Source organism: Nicotiana tabacum, chromosome 24 (genome assembly GCF_000715075.1).
Source record: "Nicotiana tabacum cultivar K326 chromosome 24, ASM71507v2, whole genome shotgun sequence".
Classification (NCBI taxonomy): Eukaryota; Viridiplantae; Streptophyta; class Magnoliopsida; order Solanales; family Solanaceae; genus Nicotiana; species Nicotiana tabacum.
Window position 1 is genome coordinate 102903369 of NC_134103.1, and position 19848 is coordinate 102923216.

The following is a 19848-nucleotide window of genomic DNA, read 5'->3' on the forward strand; positions in this document are numbered from 1 at the left end:
ATCACTCCCAAAACCTGGTGTCACTGAGTACATGAGCATTTAATGTGAATACAATGTTTGACTGATAAAAAGCATTGCCTGAAAGTATAGAACAGTACAATAACTGAAGGAAAGATAGACAAGGTCAGCGGACGCCAAGCAACTACCTTGATAGTCTCCAATTGATAGTACTCTGAAATCTAACAATCTTCGTATCCGAAAGCACCTGGATCTGCACATGAGGTGCAGAGTGTAGTATGAGTACAACTAACTCAATAAGTAACAAGACTAACCTCTGGGCTGAAAGAAATGATGAGCTCCGCAGGTACAATCCAGTAAAAATAATGGTACAGAAATGTATGCATGCTTTCAAGTTCAACAAATAAACTCAGTACATGTGAAATAGATCAATACTGCATGATATAAGGAATATGACATCTCAGTAACAAGACCTCCTGTAGATACTGGTCACCAATTATTCAGTCACTCGGTACAATTTATGGCCAGTCCAGCCCCGGGTGTTCCAACCCGTATATATATATATATATATACATCGACTGACAGTCAGTCATTCACTACCGTATTAGGCCAATCCAGCCCTGGGGTAATTTATCCCCAAATGCAAATGATACAGACAAGATCCATGTCCAGGTAAATTCATTACAATATAAATAAGTAAGGCAAGTCCATGCCCTGGGAAAAATCCATCCCAAACATATATATAAGCAGTAAGTAAGGCAAGTCCATGCCCTGGAAAATCCATCCCGAATATATATAATCATCTACGCTCACTCGGGGTGTACAGACTCCGGAGGGGCTCCTTCAGCCCAAGCGCTATAAGTCGACCGCGCTCACTGGGGGTGTGTGCAGACTCTCGGAGGGGCTCCTTCAGTCCAAGCGTGATATAAAGCCAATATGGCCTACTGAAGATGGGCAGTCCCGATCCGTATAATAATAAAGCCAATGAGGCCTGCTGCAGGCGGGCAACCCCGATCCATAAAATAGTAAAGCCAATAAGGCCTGCTGCAGGCGGGCAACCCCGATCTAGAACAATAATAATGTATAAAGTTATTCTAGCCTGCTACAGGCGGGCAGCCCCGATCCATATAATAATAACATATATAAATCCAAATGGCCTGCTGTGTTGCGCAACTCAATCCCATAAATATCCTCACAATGGACAATTATTACTGAGTGTGAAATATATATTTTAGAACAATTAATTCAACAGCATCACGACCCCGTGGTTCCTAAAATATCGGCACATAGCCTAAACATGATCTTTATTACTAGCCTCAGCTTAATTCCTCTAACACGTGCCACATGTTCAGATAATAACATGATTCTTTAATTTTACTACTTCACAGGATTTATTCAAGACACACTTTCTGTGGTGCACGTCTACATGTTCGTCACCTATCGTGTGTGTCACCTCCAAACAATTCATATCATACCAAATTTAGGAATTCATACCCTCAGAACCAAGTTTAGAAGTGTTACTTACCTCAAACCTTGTAATTCATTATTCCGCTAGGCCCTTGCCTCGTGAATTTGTCTCCAAATACCTTGAATCTCTTAGACGAAGAACTTGAGGGATTTGTTGTTGGATTTCAAGGCTTGGATAAGAATTTTATGAACACAACACTTCATCTACTTCCTCTCTATAGAACACTCTCACTTCTCTCTAAAATCATCAGATAAATGCCCCAAAATAAGCCCCAAAGCCTATTTATCAAAATGGGGTCGGGTTATGAAAATAGGAAAATTAATCCTCCGAAAGCAGGTCTACGGTCGCATAATGGACCGCAGAATGGGTATGCGGGTCGCAAAATGCACCACAAAATCGATGCCAAGAAATGGGCTTCACTGGACAGGTCTGCGAACATTTTTGCGGTCGCATAACTACTTCTGCGATCGCACAATGGTTCTGCGATCGCAGAATTGGTCGCAGAATCGCATTTTTCCAAACTTTGGTAGTTTGGTCATAACTTCTTGTAGGAATGTCCAAATGACGAACGGTTTGAAGCGTTAGAAACTAGACTCGAAGATATTTCATTTGATAGGTAGATAAGCATATAAATCCATGTATATATGTAGATATTTTCGTTCAAAGTTGGGTCTTGTGCGAACTCATTTGAAACTTTAGTCTATTATGAAATTTTCAACTTCTACATTCGATGCCGAAACCTATCGAATCAAGTCTGTTTGACCTCAAATTTTACACACAAGTCATAAATGATATAACAGACCTATTCCAATTTTCGGAATCGGATTCCGACCCCGATATCAAAAAGTCAACCCCCTGGTCAAACTTTCCAAAAATTTAATTTTCGTCATTTCAAGCCTAATTCTACTACGGACCTCCAAATAATTTTCCGGATACGCTCCTAAGTCCAAAATAATCATACGGAAATATTGGAATCATCAGAATTCAATTCCGAGGTCGTTTACACATAAGTGAATATACGGTCAACTTTTCCAACTTAAATTTTTAATTATGAGACTAAGTGTCTCATTTCACTCCGAAGTCCTTCCGGACCCGAACCAACTAACCCGATAAGTCATAAAACAAATGTAAGGCATAAATTGAGCAGTAAATAGGGGAACGGGGTTGTGATACTCAAAATGACCTGTCGGATATATATATATATATATATATATATATACTATACTATACTATACTATACACTTAGTATATAAGCTTATATACTATACACTTATATAGCTTATATCGAATATAGCTTATATAAACTATATTCGTATATATATATATATATATATATATATATATATATATATATATATATATATACACACACACACACACACACACACACAGGGTCGTTACACTTATATACTATACACTTAGTATATATAGATATATACTATACTTATTTTAATTATATATATATTTACTAATGTCTTGGATATACTTTATTGTTACTAAGTGTATAATATATAAGCTATATTCGATATATATATATATATATATATATATATATATATATATATATATATATATATATATATACTAAGTGTATAGTATATAAGCTATATTCGATATAGCATTAGCTATATTATTTTTTTTAAACATTATCCGTTGGGCCCTGATAGGCCCGTTTAGGACCGCTTGAACCGGCCCACTTCCCAGCCGATCCCGGTCTCGCGGGCCTCGCCTATGGGACCGGACTACTACCCAGCTCACCTCCCCACGGTCCCGGTCCTATCCGGTTAGGACCGTTTAGGCCCATCGCCCATTTGGTCTTGCAATCCTGGGCCGGGCCCGGTCCTAACCGGCCCACATGCCACCCTTACCTAGGATCTACATATTCCTATGTGTCCTCTTATTTTGCCCTGTATTTGGGCGTATCTCGGGATTCTTTGATTTTCCCTGTTTATGTGTCTACTCATGTGGGAGATTCTCTTGTTGTGGACTGCGTGTATCGGTCGTGTTTGATTGCTCTTAGTGGTTTTGAGACCAGAGCCAATTTATTATTACTCAACATGGTAGAATTTGATATTATCTTGGGCATGGACTGCTTGTCGCCCTATTATGCTATTCTTGATTGTCACGCTAAGGCTGTGACGCTGGCTATGCCAGGTTTACCGCGATTTGAGTGGAGAGGTACCTTAGAGTATACTCCCAATAGAGTTATTTCATTTCTTAAAGCTCAACGAATGGTTGAGAAGGGGTGCGACGCGTACCTAGCTTATGTGAGAGATGTCAGCATTGATACCCCCACAGTTGAGTCAGTTCCAGTAGTGAGGGACTTTCCATATGTGTTTCCAGCTGATCTTCCTGGCATGCCGCCCGACAGAGATATTGAGTTTGGCATTTATTTGTTGTTGGGCACTCAACCCATCTCTATCCTCCGTATTGTATGGCTCCTCCTAGTTGAAGGAGTTGAAGGAGCAGTTACAAAAGTTGCTTGATAAGGACTTTATTCGGCCCAGTGTGTCACCTTGGGGTGGTTCTGTCTTGTTTGTGAAGAAGAAGGATGTTTCGATACGTATGTGCATTGATTATTGCCAGCTGAACAAAGTTACAGTGAAGAACATGTATCCATTGCCTCGTATTGATGACTTATTTGATCAGTTACAGGGTGCTAGAGTGTTTTCCAAGATTGACTTATGTTCCGGCTATTATCAGTTGAAGATTCGGGAGCCAAATATCCCGAAGACTTCTTTCAGGACTCGGTATGGTTACTATGAGTTCCTTGTGATGTCATTTGGGCTGACCAATGCCCCATCAGCTTTTATGCACTTGATGCAAAATTTTCAAAGTGTGAGTTTTGGCTAGACTCAGTGGAATTCTTGGGTCATGTAGTATCGAGTGATGGGATCCAGGTGGATTCAAAGAAGGTGGAAGTAGCACAGAGTTGGCCTAGACCATCATCAGCTACGGAGATAAGGAGTTTTCTTGGTTTGGCGGGGTATTAACGTCGTTTTGTAGAGGGATTCTCATCTATTGCAGCACCTATGACCAGGCTGACCCAAAAGGTTGCTCCGTTCAGGTGGACAAAGGAGTGTGAGGAGAGCTTTCAGAAACTCAAGACAGCTTTAACTGCAGCCCCAGTATTGGTATTTCCTACAGGTTCGGGGTCATATACTGTATATTATGATGCATCGTGGATTGATCTCGGTGCGGTGTTGATGCAGGACGGTAGGGTGATTGCCTACTCGTCCAGACAACTGAAGGTGCATGAAAAGAACTATCTTGTACACGACCTTGAGTTAGCAGCTATTGTTCATGCCTTGAAGATATGGCGGCACTATTTGTACAGTGTTCCTTGTGAGATCTACACCGATCACCGGAGTTTGCAGCATCTGTTCAAGTAGAAGGATCTTAATTTGCGTCAGAGGAGGTGGTTAGAGCTGCTTAAGGATTATGATATCACCATTTTGTACTACCTTGGGAAGGCCAATATGGTGGCCGATGCTTTGAGTCGTCGGACAGAGAGTTTGGGGAGGTCAGCATATCTACCAGCAGTAGAGAGGCCCATGGCGTTGGATGTTCAGGCCTTAACCAGCCAATTTGTGATATTGGATATTTTTGAGCTGAGTCGAGTATTGGCTTGTGTGGTCTCTCGGTATTCTCTTTATGATCGTATCAGGGAGCGTCAGTATGATGACCCACATCTGTTTGTCCTTAAGGACACGGTCCAGCACGGTGATGCTAAGAAGGTCACTATTGGGGATGATGGTGCATTGAGGATGCATGGCAGACTATGTGTGCCTAATGTGGATGGTTTGCGTGAGTTGATTCTCTAGGAGGCTCACAGTTCGCGGTACTCCATTCATCCGGTTGCCGCGAAGATGTATCAGGACTGAGGCAGCATTACTGGTGGAGGATGATGAAGAAGGACATAGTGGAGTTTGTGGCTCGGTGTCTAAATTGCCAGTAGGTTAAGTATGAGCATCAACAGCCAGGTGGATTGCTTCAGAAGATAGAGATTTCGGAGTGGAAATGGGAGCGAATAACTATTGATTTCTTTGTTGGACTCCCACAGACTCAGCGGAAGTTTGACGCAATTTGGGTGATTGTGGATAGGCGGACCAAGTCACCTCATTTCATTCCTGTGATGACTACCTATTCTTCCGAGCAGTTGGCTCGAATTTATATCCGCGAGATTGTCAGGCTTCATGGCGTACTGGTATCTATCACCTCTGACCGGGGTACGTAATTTACATCACAGTTCTGGAGGGTTGTACAACAGGAGTTGGGTTCTTGGGTTGATCTGAGCACAACATTTCACCCTCAGACGTACGGACAGTTCGAGCGCACTATTCAGATACTAGAGGATATGCTCCGTGCGTGTGTAATAGATTTTGGAGGTTCTTGGGATCAGTTCTTGCCACTTGCGGAGTTTTCCTACAACAACAGTTATCAGTCGAGCATCCAGATGGAACCGTATGAGGCTCTGTATGGTAGGCAGTGTCGGTCTCCAGTGGGTTGGTTCGAGCCGGGCGAGGCTAGATCATTGGGTATAGACTTGGTTTAGGATGCCCTGGATAAGGTGAAGGTGATTCAGGATCGACTTCGCATAGCCCAGTCCAGACAGAAGAGTTATGCGGATCGGAAGGTTCGCGATGTTGCATTCATGGCTGGAGAGCGGGTCTTGCTCCGGGTTTCGCCTATGAAGGGCGTTATGAGGTTCGGGATGAAGGGCAAGCCGAGCCCAAGGTTCATTGGTCCATTTGAGGTGTTGCGGCGAGTTGGAGATGTTGCTTATGAGCTTGCCTTACCTCCCAGGCTAGCAGAAGTTCATCCGGTATTCTATGTTTCTATGCCCCGGAAGTATCACGGTGATCCATCTCATGTGATGGATTTCAGCTCAGTCCAGTTGGACAAGGATCTATCTTATGTTGAGGAGCCAGTGGCTATTTTGGACAGGCAGGTTCAAAAGCTGAGGTCAATGGACATTGCTTTCGTGAAGGTTCAGTGGAGGGGTCAGCCGGTCGATGAGGCGACTTGGGAGACCGATCAGGATATGCACAACCGTTATCCTCATCTTTTCACTACTTCAGGTATGTCTTTATGCTCGTTCGAGGATGAGCGATTATTTTAAGAGGGGGAGGATGTAACGACCCGGCCGGTCGTTTTGAGAGTAATAGCCCCGATCCCCTATTAACTGCTTCCCCCGTATTTTTTTCTGCTTATTGACTTGTCGGAAGGTTTTGTTTTTGGTTTCGGAGTGTTTTGGGACACTTAGTCCCTAAGCGGAAGTTTAAGCCTTAGGATTTTGACTGTAGTCGGAACAGTGTGAACACGACTCCGAAATGGAGTTCCATCGGTTCCGTTAGCTCCGTTGGGTGATTTTTGACTTAGGAGCGTGTCCGGACTAAGAATTTAAGGTTTGTAGCTGATTTAGGCTTGAAATGGCGAAAGTCGATTTTTTGGAGATTTTGACTGGTAGTGTACTTTTTGATATCGGGGTTGGATTCTGATTCCGGAAGTTGGAGTAGGTTTGTAATATTGAATATAACTTGTGTGCAAAATTTGAGGTCAATCGGACGTGGTTTGATAGGTTTCGGCATCGGTTGTAAACATTTGCAGTTTCAAATTCATTAAGTTTGGATTGGAGGGTGATTCGTATTTTTGTTGTTGTTTGATGTATTTTGAGGGTTTGACTAAGTTCGTATGGTGTTATAGGACTTGTTGGTATGTTTGGTTAAGGTCCCGGGAGCCTCGGATTGATTTTGGGTGGTTAACGGATCAATTTGGACTTGTTGAAGTTGCAGATTTTTTTGGTGTTCCAATTACTGGTTTCCTTCTTCGCGTTCGCGAAAGGAGTTCCGCATTCGTGAGAGAGGAGGATCGCAGATGCGGGCTGGAGGAGTTTGGCCTGGGTCGCAGGTGCGACATGAAGGCCGCAGGAGCGGAGTCACTTCTGCGGAAGCTTGAACGCAGAAGCAGAGAGGCCTGGGAGGTTTGGGATCGCAGGAGCGGAACGGTCTCCGCAGAAGCAAGATCGCAGGTACGATCCCTGGTCCGCAGAAGCGAAAACCCTGGCCATGAGTGGAATCCGCACCTGCGATGGTTTTGCTACAGGTGTGGTGTCGCATCGCAGGTGCGACTAGAGGTCCGCAGGTGCGAAATTTCTGGACAGAACACTTAAATGTAAGGGTTCGCGATTTTTGCTCATTTGACATTTTGAGCTCGGGTTTGGCGATTTCTTGAGAGCATTTTCAGGGGATTTCTTGAGGTAAGTGCCTTGTGCTTATTTTTTATCAATAATCTTGCTTCCTCATTTATTTTTCTACCTAGTTAGTATGTATTTAAGGTGGAATTTGGGAGTTTGAGGCTAGGGATTTGAAGAGTTTGATTTTGGATTTTGAGTGGTCATTCGAGGTCGAATTTTGATAAATTTGGTATGGTCGGACTCGTGAGTGAATGGGATTTCGGATTTTGTGATTTTTGCCCGATTCCGAGACTTGGGCCCGGGTCGACATTATAGGACGAATTTCAGAATTTTTGTTAAAGTCTTGATTTCATTAATTAGATTAATCTATTGTAATTGTATTTATGATATGTAATTATTTTTGCCTAGATTTTGGTCATTCGGAGTCGGATATTCGTGGAAAATGCATTGTTACTGATTGATTGAGCTTGGTTCGAGGTAAGTGGCTTGCCTAACCTTGTGGGGGGGGGGAAGTCCCTTAGGATTTGGTACTGTCGTGATATGTGAGCGTCGTGTACGTGAGGTGACGAGTATGTACACGGGCTATTTGTTGAAAACCCCGATTTATTTTACTGAGTAGCAACTTGTTTTTCCTTTAATTTGAGTTATATCGTTTAAATGAGTATTAGTCTGTTTTCATTCTTAATTGAGCTATTCCAACATGCGTAGTTATCATGTTTAGTATAATATCGCATGTCTGTGTGCTTTAACTGCTTATTTAGACTATGTGAAGCATGCCTAGTTGATTTTCTGTTTTTCCTTGTTCTTTATCAGTCTTAATTGTAGAATTTTTGTTGTTAACTATGGTATTTATCGGTTGAGCTGTGTGTTTACTTTTGGGACTATGAGGCAGTTCCTCGGGAGTTCTCCCTGCACATTTACTTTTGAGACTACGAGGCGGTTCCTCGGGAGTTCTCCATGCACATTTACTTTTGAGATTACGAGGCGGTTCCTTGGGAGTTCTCCCTACATATTTACTTTTGAGACTATGAGGCGGTTCCTCGAGAGTTCTCCCTGCATATTTACTTTTGAGACTACAAGGTGGTTCTTCGGGAGTTCTCCCTATATATTTACTTTTGAGACTACGAGATGGTACCTCGAGAATTCTCCTTGCACATTTACTTTTGAGACTACGAGGCGGTACCTCGGTAGTTCTCCCTGTATATTTACTTTTGAGACTACGAGGCGGTACCTCAAGAGTTTTTCCTGCATATTTATTTTGGGACTACGAGACGGTATCTCGGAAGATCCCCTGTTGTTTATCCATGTGTGTTGCATTGTTATATCGTTGTGTTTTCTTTTTGTTAAATTCCAGTCTCTTATTATACTGTTATATTTTCCTGCTTTATTTATTATATACCAGTGGGCCTGACCTGACCTCGTCACTACTCTACCGAGGTTAGTCTTGGCACTTACTGGGTACCGTTATGGTGTACTCATGCTACTCTTCTGCACATGTTTTTGTGTGCAGATCCAGGTGCTTCTTATCAGCCCCGCTACTAGCTGAGAGTATTTGCTGTTGTACAGAGACTTCAAGGTACATCTGCCGCATCCGCTGACCTCGGAGTCCCCCTCTATTCTCTCCTATGTCATTTACCTTACGTACTTCTTTTGTTAAACTCTGGTGTATATAGATACTAGTTTCCTTCTGTAGCTTGTGACTTATGATGTTTTGGGTTTTGGGAAAAGCTGTGTACGTCTAGCGTTTTGGTTATTGTACATGCCGAGCGGCATTGTTATTGGTTATTCAGTATCTATTGCAATTAGTTGATAAGTTTTATTTTCGTTTTGTTATTTTTCACAATTTGTTAGGCTTACCTAGTCATAGAGATTAGGTGATGTCACGACGTTATACGGAGGGAGTTTGGGTCATGACATTCTTCTTCACGAACACGGAAGGTCCCTCGCTTTCGCGAAGCACAAAATTGTGTTGTCCAAAAATTGCCCTTCGCGAACACGATGCTTTACCAAGCGAACCTTTGTGAACGAGGCCTACACTTCGCGAACGCGAAGGTAAAAATCCTCACCATCCAGTTTCCCCTTCACGAACGCGATGCCCAATCGCGAACGCATAGCCTCACCACCTTGCCTTACGCGAACACAAGACCCCTCTCGTGAACGCGAAGAAGGAAACCTGGTGTAGACATCAGAAAAATTCCAGCAACATTCCAAGTCCAAAAATTTATCCGTTAACCATCTGAAACTCACCCGAGACCTCAGGGACCTCAACCAAATACACAAACAAGTCATAAAACATCATACGAACTTAGTCGAAACCTCAAATCACATCAAACAATGCTAAAACCATGAATCATACCCCAATTCAAGCCTAATGAAACTAAGAAATTTCAACTTCTACATTCAACACCGAAACATATCAAATCAAGTCCGATTGACCTCAAATTTTGCACACAAGTCATAAATGACATAACAGACCTATTCAAATTTTCATAATTGAATTCCGGCCCCGATATCAAAAAAGTCAACTCCCCGGTCAAACTTTCATACTTAAATTTCTATTTTCGCCATTTCAAGCCTAATTTAGCTACGGGCTTCCAAATAATTTTTCGGATACGCTCCTAAGTCCAAAATTACCATACAGAGCTATTGGAATTATCAAAACTCTATTCCGGGATCGTTTACACATAGGTCGATATCCGGTCACTATTTCAACTTAAGTTTTAAACCTTGGAACTAAGTATTTCAATTCATTCCAAAACCCCACCGGACCCGAACCAATCACCCCGGTAAGTCACATAACAACCTTAATGCATAATTTGAGCAGTAAATGAGGAGACGGGATTGTAATACTCGAAACGACCGGCCGGGTCGTTACAATTGGCCTAACTTGAACTTCAACCAAAATATAACTAAACTTACTCATAACCCGTCCGAATATTGACCCGCTCCGATTTTAAAATACAAGTCTTTCTCTCTCTCTCTCTCTCTCTCTCTCTCTCTCTGCCTTCTTCTCCTCGTTGCTACTTGGGCAAAATCCACCGGCGAATCCGTCAGAAATAGCAACAAAAGTAACAACACATCTCACTTGCAAATTATGGATAGAAAATCATTTTTTTTTAATTAGACTTAGCAAAATATTCTAATAAAAAAAATTGAATCCATGATAACAAAAATGATTTGAAAAGAAGAAAATAAATACTAGTGAAGAAATTATCTAAACAATTGCCAACTATTATTAGTACATCATATGAACCCAGTGTGTATAAAATATGATAATTGCACAATACCCGTTACACAGAGCAAAAAAACATATATATTAATAGAACAAATAGCGAAATAAATTAAAAATAGAATTACACATTACATAAACAGTAAGAAATCAAAACAAACCCTTAGATTTTCATAGAGAGACGACAAAAAATAATGAAGAAAATCACCAGAAATTTAAAAAAAAACAATAAAGAATACCCATTACATAAACAAAAAGAATCTAAATTTTTTGCATAAAGAAGAATATGTCACTTCCTTCCATCTTCCATAAAAAATATTCTAATAGAGAATTCAATTTTGGGTTTGCCTCATGAATAATCATAGACATACATTCGTAAAAAAATGCTCATTAAAACAAAATGGCAATGAGAGAGAGAGAGAGAGAGAGAGAGAGAGAGAGAGAGAGAGAGAGAGAGAGAGTTATGTTTTAAAATTGGGGCGGGTCAATATCCGATCGGGTTACAGGTAGGTTTAATTATAATTTGGCTTAGGGTTTACATTAGGCTAATGGGACGGTGACATATGGATATTAATTTTTTTTTAAAATCAGAATTTTCTGTTAGTAATAAGGGTAATGTTGAGCCAAAAAAATAACGGTAGGCATTTTTATTCAATTAGATGGACGGAGGGCATTTTCGTACCAATTTTGATACTTTAGGGATAGTTCTAACCCTTTTTCGTATTATCAATATTAGCCAATTAGTTATTTGTAGCCAAAAAAAGATCAAAATTTTGCTTTCTTTTGCGTAGGTGTTATTAGAATAGATTGAGTATATCTTAAGGAGCTTGAATCTTAGTTTTGGGATGATTTGGTAGAGTTTTGAGGTGGTTTGAATTTAAAATTCGAAGTAGAAGATGAACATGAAAAAAATATATGTGTATTACGTTGTGTATCATTTGTGTATCATATATGTATCATATTTGTATCAAATGTGTATCACATGTATATCCATGTATACTTGTGTGTGTGATACATGTTTGATACATGTTTCGCAGAAGAATTCTTTGAACTCGATTTTCACTATAAATTTTGATAACAAATCAGTCCAAATCACCTCCAATCTTCCTCATATTTTGTATATTGACTCATCTATATGTTTTCAATGAATTTCAACCATACCCATTGAAAAATATTTTTTTTTTGCTTAGATTTTTGAAATCTTGCATGTATATTTCTTTTTATATTTCATCACCTTATTTGCTGCCTTATCCATAAAATTTCCTTTCCGTCTTGCTTTTAATGTTGTTGATCACACTTAAAAATATGGAAGGAGATCTTTGTGTGTGATTCTTGGAGAGAAAGAACCTTTTTTATTTGGATTTTTAATTTTTATATGTGTTTGACTAGTTTTGGTAAGTCTATAATTAATGGCTAGAGTTTGGTAAGTTGGGACATTTATGTAAGATTCCCTAAAATATTAGGTTTTAGAAGTATATCATTTCTTTTAAGTTTAAACAACCTTGGGGAAATTTCTGGCTTCACGAGTGATACTCGCCCAAACTATTTCCATTCGCTAGCCAAAAAGAATATAGTATATAATATTTTATCGGTTATTATTTTCTGGAACGACTAAAAATATACATTTTAAAAAAAATATATGTTTGAAACAAGATGCATCGTATGTAAATTTAAAACTTAACTAATTATTTGAATTGTGAAAATCGTGAAATTGTGCTTTAAAAGAAGTTAGAGTAGGTCGGTAAATAATGAAGATGAGAAGATAGGGGGAGAAATTAAAAAATAGTCAGATTTATAAGTGGTAATTGAAAAATAGCCACAGTTTTAAAAGTAATCAAAATTTAGCCACTTTTCATGTAAAGATAAATCTTAACAAAAATACCGTTCAAAATCCGAAAAATATTCCAGCATATTATACTGGAGTTCCAGTATAATATACCGGTCCAGCATAATATGTTGAAAGTTCATACACATGTGCTCCAATCTCCAGTATATTATGTTGGAACTTTTCGCGTGTTGGAGTTCCAGCATAATATGCTGGAAGTTAATACACATGTGCACCAATCTCCAGTATATTATGCTGGACCGGTCCGTGTTGCAGCAAAATATTGGCTATTTTTCAATGACTTTATAAACGCTGGTTATTTTTCAATTATCAGTCCAAAAACTAGCTAGCTCGTGCTATTTGAGATACGATATGTTATGTTAAGTAAGTCAGACTCTTAGATAAGTCTCTAGTCGAAATGATAAATCCCGACAAGTTAAAGGGTTGTATTCAGCCCAAAGTGAATATAATTGATGTTTGTAAAAATATAATCGCTAAGTTATAAATATACTATTACTGGAACTGTATAAATGCTTTGAAACATGTCACGTCAACTAGGAAAGAGTATGAGATGAGAGTTATTGTGAGATCTTTTTAAACAAGATTAATCTTTCTGTGAAAATTGAAGTGAAAAGAAAACACCAATATAGCAAACACAATAACTTTAAGACCATCTTGAACTAGCTTTGGTCCAGCAAAGAAAGAAATAAGAAAAGATTAATAAAATCATCATATTGAATTTGTGGTTATTCCTTTAAAACCAGTTTCTCACTTTTTCTCCCCCCAAGATCTCATATTTGTGGCCCTTTATGATGTTCCTCGTTAATATTCATCAAAATGTTCCTTATTGGAAAGTCGCCTTTGCTCATTATCAATAATTTCCCCAAATAGGTTGTTTTTTTATAAGAAGATTCAAAAACCACCTTACAGGAGGCAAATGGCAATATTGCACCCCGTACCATTATAACTACGTTTGTAAGATTAAAAATTTTCAGCGTAAATCTAACTTAAATAGTGGCCTTTTGATCACAAATTAAGTGTCAACGACCAGAATATGACAATTTCGTGGACTTGGGGGCCTTTTTCTTTGGTTGCCTCTGAAAATTAGAACCACAAGCACCCTTTCATTGTTAACTGACTCCCATTTAGGCAAATTCAGCAGAATATCAAACATGAGACTCAAAGGCCAGGAAACTAAACGTAATTCTAGCCAGAACCCTTCCAAGAGGAAATAAGCCAAAATAGTAAAAACAGAAGAGATACCTAGAACACTTCATACAAAATCTTAGTATTCCTTAAAGTGTGTCGTGCAATAAGGAAGATAAGATACTACATCTCAAGAGCAGCTTATGTCTCAAAAGCAACAACCAGAACACCAAGCTACATCACAAGTCTTTAACAGATAATAGAGACAACATTACACTTCATTATGCGGCAACAGGAAAAAAGCTTTATAAATGGTAAACCAGCTACAAGAGGCAAATATCTAAATAAACATGTTAAGCTCAGGCCTACTGAAAACATTGGTCTCATCATCTTCCAGAATGGGATAAGCAGCTACGAGTGCATCCTGAGCGCCAATATACAGCGCGTTGTAAATCTTCCAGTACACTTCCCTGACTTTCCTAGCTGGATGGAACAATCCCTGCAGACAATAGTTAAGGATTACAGCTGCCCCCAGTGCAACCCTCATTCCTTCAATGGCTTCCATAACTGCATTAATCACATGTGGAGAAGTCTCAAAAATGTTTGGCCAGACGTAGTTCAAAAGGTGGACGAGGGCATCTTCACATCCAAGACCAGCAACCCCAAGAGCCATGTGCTTCACAGCAGAGGCAGCAGTCTGCCTGTGCACGAGATCTCTGTCCATTAGAGCATCTTCCAATAATGGAGTCACAGCATATATATAGTCCTTGCCCATTTCTCCAATGTACTCGAAAAGAAAGGAGAGAGATTTCAAGACACCATTCTGGACATTAAGCTCTGGCACGCGATATTCGTTCATCAAAGCAGGCAAGACTGTAAAGGGGGAACAGGTTTCTGCAACAATAGCAATTGCGACAGTGGTGCATACACGGTTCTGTCGTTCCTGCACCTTAAGATTGTTCAACAATGTTGCAAGCACATCCTGAGGCCCAATAGCTTTAGCAATGTACCCAAATGTGTTCACTGTTGCTCGACGGATACCTTTCTTGTGGGCTTTAAGCATCTCAAGAAGCTCAAAACAAATTCTCATCCACTCCCTTGCAGGAACAAATTCAGCTCCACGATCTGCAATTCGACCAACAAGGTCAATACAGTTCTCCTGAACTTTCTCGTGACGATTCTTCAAAATTGGGGTCAACCGAGGAAGCAAGTCCTTAATTGGAGGTGTCATCTTGGTCATACCAATAACATTCACAATAGCCTTGAGAGCCCCCAGTATAGATCCTAGAACTTCTGGGTATTCTTCTCCCAAGTACTCATACAAGACAACACCAAGATGGCCCATTAGTTGCTCTTCCCCACACTGCTTCATAACCACTGCAATTCTGGATATCAGATCTGCAGCTTGCTGTCTCACCTTTGCACTCTTGTTGTTCAGTCGCCATTTTATGGTACCACAAATCTGAGGAAGGTATGGTTTAACTCTTTGGCCAAGTGCATTTACAACAGCACCAAATCCGTTAAGCATCACGTTGGCATCGTCACTGGTCTGCTCTTGGAAGGCATAAAGGATTCCATCAATTAAAAGCTCTTCCAATCGAGCATCAATATCAGATGCACCAAGATTTGCAACCACTTTCTCAATGGTCTCCATGACCATTCTTCGGTATGGTTCACTTTCATCTTTGAGGTCTTCCACAATTCTCCCAACTATATCAGCTACACCAACTTTGTTAGCTATCTCCACAGTGGTTTCAACAAGCTGCTTGTAGTTTCTGCGGTCCAAAGCCATTCTTCTGACCCAGAAGTTCCTAAAGAACTCTGGAAGTATGTCTTGACGGATGTAATCCGGCTCCACACCTTCTGTACTCACACACTGCTTCACCACTTTCAACACAATTTTCTTCATCTCCTCGTCAGGTGATTGAAACTCACGAATAAGAATAACCATAACTTCTTTGGTATAGTAGCTGGCATATACAGCATCCATAAGAGGAATGATGAAACCTATAGCCTTTAAGAAGGCAGCCAAAACCTTGCCACGATGTGATCTAATACCCTTCCACAAGGGCTTCAAAACTGAATCAAAACTCTCAATACCGTACGGTGCAGCAGCTTCAGCAAGAGCAGCCAAAGAAAGAGCTGTAATAGTTCTGACCTTCTGGTTCTCATCATTGAGACCATGTTCAATAATTTCCACCAAAGACCTCAAATGTGGAAGAACAGCACAACCAATGAGAATGGCGATCTGCTGAACAATCTTAATACCCGTATGACGAGCCTGCCAAGACTTCTTACTCTGACAAACTGCTTTCAGGAACGGCAGCAAAGCAGGAATACCGAGTGCAGATGCTACAACACTAAAAGCTCGAGCAGTTGTGTTCCTGACATACTCATCAATGTTGTCAATATCTGGACGCATGGCAGCAATCATAGTGGCCAAGCCAGCTGCCTTGCTAAGATTAGATATAATTTCCCTTCCTTCAACACGAGCATAATAATCTTCATCAATCAGAAGAGGTTCAATCACGACAAGAATTTTGTGTACATATGGGCGAACCAATTCATCCAATTTGTAGAGTACCCTATCAATAACTTTAACCAGCAAGTGCCTTTCTTGGTCTTCCAGTGTGGGTTGCATGAGCAATGGCAGAATTCGATTAAATAAGGGCCCCGCACCAAATTCTCTGGCCTTATCAGTAAGCTGTCTCAAAGCAGTTTTCCTCTGAGGGGGTGTGCCATTTTTAACCTTGAGCAAAAGCTTCATAATCTTCCGCTCCTTCTGTTCATCGGGAGACAACTCCTCTTCATCTTCCTCGTTCAACAAGGAACCAAAATACTGGTAATCCTCAGGCTTCATAAATGGCAAACCACCAGGCATTTCTTTTGGTACATCAAACTGTTGACCCCGATTTTCCTCAGGAATAGAATACAAGGGAGTCCCTATAGGAGTAGGTGTGGCAAGCAGCTTCCTGGCAGGTGTTCTAATGGGAACATAAGATGGTGGAGGCTCCAAAATCTTATAACCTTCCTGAGGAAACATTGCATCAAGCTCCTCATCAGTCAAGGGCCGATTTCTCTCTTCAATGTCCTTCTCCCACCTCATCAAATTGTATTGTTCAGGAGTCATCGGACCACGCAAATTGATGGCCCCAGGGGTTGGTGTAGCTAATTCGACTCCCCCAACAGGAGTAACACCTGGTGTATAAGCTGCTGCCGGGGTAGCACCTGCCATGGGAGTTGCACTTCCCATAGTGGCTGGAGTCTCATCCCACCTTGACCTCTGTCTTTTAGGTGTGGGGGTAGCAAGACCTGCCAGCTTCGGGGTAGCATCCCAAGACATACCAGCTGGGGTTGCTCCTGGAGTAGCACCACCAGCAGGGGTAGCATCAGAATCAGCAACCCTACCAGGCGTGGGAGTCTCATCCCACCTATTCTTCTTCACCGAAGGAGTTGCATCACCGACCCTGCCGGGTGTCGGGGTTGCATCCCACCTCCCAATACCAGGAGTTGAGTCAGGTAAATCCCAATCTGACCCAGCTTTGGCCTTCTTAGCACCACCATCATCCTGAGATTGGTCCCACCTATTCCTCCTCTTCTGAGCTGGCTTCTCAACCTCCTCCTTCTTATCCGCCGCCTTCTCCTGTTCTTCCTTCTTCTTCTTCGCAATCTCCTTCATCAACTCTTCCTTCTGTCTCTTCAAAGCCTCCTCCCTCATGACATCCGCATAGGTCCTCACTTCAGGCCCCGGGGTCTTATCCAAAAAGGGATCATTCCTCTCAGGGGAAATCACACGATTCAACCTCCTCCTCCTATAATCATCCTCTCTATCAATAATCTTACTCGGTTTGTTAAACCCCGTTGGCTCATCGTCTTCCCCAGCCCGCGGGGCCTCCTTGAAGAACTGTTTCGGAGCAGTGAACGATGCCATCTTCCTAGCAACCTCATTCTCCATGTCGAAAGTATCATCATCATCATTCACTGGTATCGACTTCTCATAACCCTCAAATCGATCGGTATTATACAGATCAGTATCAAAAGTCACCGAATTCATAGAAGCGAGCTGCTCCTCCATCTTCTTCCTCTCCTCTTGCGTCTTCTGAATCTCATCATCCATTTTTATATGCTCAATGAATCAAAAGCTCCTCCAACACCCGAAACTTCAAAAACCCTAACCCTAACTAAAGATTTATCGAACCACCAAAATGTAAGCTGATTCAGGATAAATAAAGGAATATGCTGATATTCACTAATTAAGCACCTGAATACACAGAGGAAATTTAACAAATAATAAGAATGTTAGCAACTATATAATATAATTAGTTTGAAGATTCATACAAGTTCAAAATCAATAGCAAAAAACAGATAAACATGGTAGGATAAAATTTAGGGATTTTAATTTATAGGAGTAAATGAAGAATACCTGATAGAATAGGATATTATTCCGAGCCCTAGTAGGAGAGGCTAATGCTCGCCGGCGTTGTGGAGTGGGAGTTTTACTATGTATTGAGAGCGAGATACGATTATATGAAAGTTGAAAGATCCGTACACTGCCTCCGGATGGTCGGTTGTATGGACTACCCGACCCGTTGAAGGTTGGGAATACCTACATAACATTTATTGTATGAAGATTTTATAACTCATAATAATCGCTATATTATTATTTATTACTAGTCTTAATATACGTGCAACGCAGTCTAACGTCAATTAATAAAATATTTGTATAAAAAGAACATGTAAATTAAGTTTTAAAATATGTGCCTAGCGTTAATCAATAAAGAACATACAAAGAGTTTTAAAATGACTACATTAAGGTTATATTTTACAATAAATAACTAATATATAAAAAATACGGCAAATGGCCATATTTGCCAGTGAACTATGCGAATTAGGATAAATATACCCGTCGTTATTAGTTCGGCACATATTTGACCAAACCGTCTAATACTTGCTCATTCATGCCCTTAGTTAGACGGGATCACTATTTTGTCTTTCTTAAATAATTAATAACCGGACCCAACTAAATTCTACTGACCCGATCTGTTATGACCCGACCCAACCTTATTTCTAATTGACCTCATTAGTTATTCCTTATTTCCAGCCCTTCATTTTCACATTCTCTCTTCATGAATATGGCTCCTTTCTAAAATTCTCAATTAGGGTTGAATATGCTCACTATATTGAGTTTATTCTTAAGTAGGTTAGCTATCTTGTGTGATTTCCACTCACTTTGCTCTCTTACTTCTTTCATTTGCTTTTAAAATGTCGGAATGTTCCACTTCTTCAAACAGTCATAGAAGGATGTGTGGATGTGGAGTTGTTGCACTCCATCTCATGTCGCAGATTGAAATGAATCCCCATAGACGCTTTTTCAGGTGTCATAAGCCTAATGTAAGTTTTCTCCTTTTCCTTGTTAATCTTTATTTTGACAGAGTTGTATCGATTATTTTGACAGATTTGTAACCGATTTTTGTTATGATGTTAATGTTTTATTGCAGAAAATTGGATGTAGTTATTGGGAATGGGAAGACGATGCATTTTCACCAAAAGCTATTGTTGTCATCAACAAATTGAAAAGGGAAAAGGATGCTCTTCTTAAAGAAAGAATTGGAAACAGGGGATATTTCTTATGTTATTGGGTTTCGTTATTGGATTTGTGTTTAGTTTCATGTTTTGAGGGAAGACTTGAAAATATGGTTGTGATTGCTTATGGTTATTTTAGTTGTATAATTTAGATCCATTGTACTGTAATTGTTGAATGATAGATGGTTTGGAATGCAATGTCATTTTTGTGTCATATTGATTGTTTGGAATACATGCCTGCAGAAAGACAATTTTCTAGCCAAGTGAAGACTACGAAGTAATATTTTCCATGTTGAACAGAAAATATGCAAAATAATCGAAAAGATAAACTACTTTTTGTAATCATTTATTTGGATTTAAGACAAAGGAGGAATGAAGTTCACTTGATGTTTTAACTGCTTTGAGGTTTCTTTATGATTTTCGTGATGGTAAGGGTGCTTTGA

At 40.2% G+C, this 19848-nt stretch overlaps 1 pseudogene; it reads right to left on the bottom strand.

Annotated features, from left to right (window-relative positions):
- Window positions 1-13938: 13938 nt before the first annotated feature.
- LOC107811553 (uncharacterized) lies at window positions 13939-18430 on the bottom strand (annotated as a pseudogene).
- Between the last annotated feature and the right edge of the window lie 1418 nt (window positions 18431-19848).